This window comes from Pinus tabuliformis, chromosome 9, assembly GCF_031772625.1.
Source record: "Pinus tabuliformis cultivar Carrire ecotype Pingquan chromosome 9, CPIR1, whole genome shotgun sequence".
Lineage (NCBI taxonomy): Eukaryota > Viridiplantae > Streptophyta > Pinopsida > Pinales > Pinaceae > Pinus > Pinus tabuliformis.
This window is the reverse complement of record NC_142307.1, coordinates 1311483649-1311487689: the sequence shown is the minus strand read 5'-3', so window position 1 is coordinate 1311487689 and position 4041 is coordinate 1311483649. Positions and strand designations below refer to the sequence as shown.

Genomic DNA, 4041 nt, shown 5'->3' with positions numbered 1-4041 from the left:
GGTTACGTGGCAAAAGAGCAGATGGGAGATGAGGAAACAGACTTGGTGATGGAGGAGCTGATCTGGACGAGGCTCAGATGAACGAGGAGGTGATGAAGGTGCCTTGCATAGTGTTTACCTGATCAAACCAACTACGTCTTGCATGCAATCTAAATATTAGATGATCTATCTAACAGTTTAATGAGATCAGTGAACAACGACCTTATTCATGACAAGAATCACGTACAACATGTGAACAAAACATTATCAAAGAGATATAAATGCATGACGAACCCCTACCAATCCATCCTAAACATAAAAAGCTACTTCAACCATCAAAAGCAACCTAAGTAACAAAGCACGAATTAAATCTAAAGAGCAGATTTTATTTTAAGAATGCAGCGAACACACATAAAGATAAACAAGGGAGGTACTGGGCACTTGAGATGGGCCCAACCCCAAGAGCTACAGCCTCCCAAGAGAGATTTAGAGCTGGTGCAAAGCTGGATTCATCTTTATTAATCAAGAATGAAGAGTTACATCAAAACTGTCCACAAGGAGAGCTTGAGAATGAGCTGAAAGCAAAGCTAATCTATTGCCTACAAATCGAATTACAAAATGACTACAACAAGGCTATGAAATGACTAACTACTAGCTACTATCTACTGGCTAACTAGCTAACATCCACTGGCTAACCCAAATGAGGCCCTAAGCCTTCTTATTTATACAATTTGAGGACCCAACAGTCCTCCTAAAATTTAGGGACTCGGCTGCCCAAGACTTGTAGTTAACAGCAGTCCTACTTGACTTGCTTGGCTGCCCTTGTGTTGATTGATTCGGTGGCCCTTGAACTCCGAGCTGATGGTGGAGAATTCGAGGTAAGGGCCCATAAATGAAGGGGACACCTTCCTACAAATCCTCTCCCTTGTCTTCCCACGAATTTGGCTGCGAAGTGCTCATTAAGACCTTCAATTTTGTCTCCAAATTGACCAAAAAGGCTACACAAAGCACCCATTAGACTTGTTGGCATAATGACTAACCAAATTCACTCTATTAGCATAAATATAATAAAAAACATGCAATAAACTAATGAGAATGGTGGATTAAGTCAAATTAGGAGGTTGAATGAGCCCAAATAATTGTCCATTTTTGGGGCTCATCATCACCCCCCTACTGAAAGTGTTGCTCATCCTTTGAGCAACCAATCTCTCTCCTCATCTTTGCCGGCCCTGGTGGCCTCCTTGTCATGCCAAGATTCTGAAGTGATGTCCTCTTCTCTGTCACGAAACCATGCTTCTTTTCTTCTTCCCACTGCCTGCTGCTTTTCCTAGTGAATTCTCAGCCTTGTTATGAGTGTGCAAGTATATGCAATCATATGGAAGAAATGGTGGCCTTGGCATTTCCTAAAACCTGCAACGTGAGGGCACTCGTATGTTTTGTAACAAGGAAGTTGGTTAAATTCACAAGATAAGCCATGGTCATGTTTCCAAGCAACAGGAATATGATAAAGGTGTTTTCTCTGGCTTTTTCAATAGCAATAGCTAATACATTACCCTCCACAAAAAGAGTAACAGGAAGCAATAACAGCACAACAATTGGTGCCATGTACATGAGCAAATTCATAGAGTGAAGCTTCTCTGCCTCAGAGGTAAGCAGGAGCCCCTGAACAACTGATTTCAATGCTCTGGCAGCAGTTGATCCTAGGCAAACCAAAAAGCCAAAAAGGTGGAATAATGGCTCACTGTTGCTTGCAATAACAATGCCAAATACCACAGGCACCAAGGCCATATAAACCACAGAAGACTCCCTCTTACATGTTATTATAAATGCAAAATATTGCTGTGAAGAAGGGAGTTGTTGCCCCAATAGCTTGATTGAAGGAGACTGGCAAATAGCGCAGAGAAATATTGCCACAAACAACCGAGAAGGAGAAAATGAAGCTCAGTGCCAATATCTCAAGAAACTGTCTCCTGGAGACGATGAACTGCATTGGTACAATCTCTAACCATGAAATTGCCAGAAAACCATAAAATGAACAGGCACACATGTGCAACATTGTGAGGAATATTGGGTATCTGCATCCAAAAAACTAAGTAGGCATTTGTTAAGCAATAGCACACCAATATTGGAAGAGTACCAAGCTGCAATAATGAGAGCTGTTGTAATAGTCTGGGACACAGGAAATGCACCATATTTTCCTTCTCCTGTTGGAGTTGGAGGTATGTCAATAACTTCTTGTTCAAGCTTTGGATTACTGCCCCGCCTCGTCCATGTTTGTGTTTCGGCCATAGCTGAAGAGGGCTTGAAAAATCAGATCTGATCAATATTCGGAAGACCCAATTGGTTTCCAGACCTGAGCATCGTCTGGGTACTTGTCTATACTGTGTAGGACTCAGATGGACCCAAAACAGATGTGGATGTCTCGTTATTATAAGCCTCCCCCAACTCTGCAACTTGGTGATCTTTTTAGCCTCCTCGAGCTGAGAGATGAAAGAGAGATCAGTTCCTATTGGGAACAGCTTCATATTGAGATTGAGGTGTATGAGAAGCGAGCGCAAACACAAATCTCATCAGAGAGCTCCACCCCAGTTCCGCCTGAAAACCAAGCAGCTTACTCTGCCCTGGAAGACTCTGCTGTATTTTCCTGTAAAACGTCTTCCTGTAGAATGTTACTGCCCCTCTAAGCGAGCCGGATACGCAACAGACTCTCGAAGACAGGTAGAAAACCCCATGGAGGATGACTAGTTAACAGCTTGTGGGAGCAGAGGACGCGTACTTCGGCTAAGAACGTTGCAGGCACAAATGAATCAGCGGGTGGTGAGAGTCAGCCGAGCATTTTTTAATTACGGCATGATTCACGTGAGAGAGTGAAGTGGCCAAGTGTACGTGGCCTCATGCAACTAGAAGTGTTGTTCCTCACTGTAGTGTAATTATGAACTGTAGTTCTCTGCCTGTAATCACTCACCATTAGTTGCACTGGAGTTTAGAATATCCACACTGTCTGTGTTTTTTTCAAATTTCACGTGAATGACTGATCCATGCATGCTGCGTGATTTTCTCGTGAGTGCTAGAGAACTGGATGTCAAGTTAACCTTCCTATATTCGTGGCTTAATTTCACCATTCCATTCGTTCATGCATTTCTTGAATTAGATTCATGCAATAGAGGAATAGGTTTTAGTCACGTACCTGAAGTCAAATGGCTGCTGTGAAGCTTTTTGCTGCTGCATGCTCATATTCTGCTGCTGCATGCTTGGATCCTTTGGTTGCATGAGGGCTTGGATGATGATTGTTGATTTTTTGTCCTTGTGCAGGTGTCCTCTGACCAGATCTAAGCTGCAGGCATTTGTTTCCACGTTCAAATCTACACCTTCAAGCTGTTGCTGCTGCATTTTCACCAGACTAGAACTTATTTTCGCCATTGCTCCCAAACGGTAAACCGGATCGATCTGAAACTTGCTGAGCATGTTCCTATCATCATCATGCATCTCCCATAGCAAAATCGTGATCAATGGATGCACAGATTTCAAGAAAAATGGAGAATGGCTGAAGATTTCAGAGATCGATTTCTCAGAAACCGTGCATCGGAATCGGCTGAAACTGGTTGGGTAGGCTACTATCACCTGTATGCATATCCCCATGAAACAGGTTTTGAAACGGATGCACGGATATGGAGAAAATGCAAAAATGGCTGATGGTGATGGAGGCTGATTTCTTGGAAACCGTAAACCGGAATTGGCTAAAACTGCTCAAGCGTGTTGTCATTACCCTTGTACAATTCCCCATAAAACGGTTTGTCAAATGGATGCATGGTTTTCAAGTTATGGCAAAAACAAATTTTGTTCCATGTGTTTTTTTCTTCAAGGCATTTTGCAAGTGTTTGCATGGAAGGGAAAACTAAGCTTGGGCTGTGATGCAGGTATGGAGATGATGGAGGAGGAGTTGGAAGATTGCATGAGGGCTTCTGAACCCTTGAGGAAGCTACCATGTTCGCCAAACCACTTTTTGAAATCCATGTCTAGTTTCCCACAATTTCTATAGGAAGTTCCTGTAGAAGCACAATG

General features: G+C 42.8%; 1 pseudogene; it reads right to left on the bottom strand.

The window, feature by feature from the left end:
• Nucleotides 1-1350: 1350 nt before the first annotated feature.
• Nucleotides 1351-2487, bottom strand: LOC149153359 (putative sugar phosphate/phosphate translocator At1g12500 pseudogene; annotated as a pseudogene).
• Nucleotides 2488-4041: the final 1554 nt, after the last annotated feature.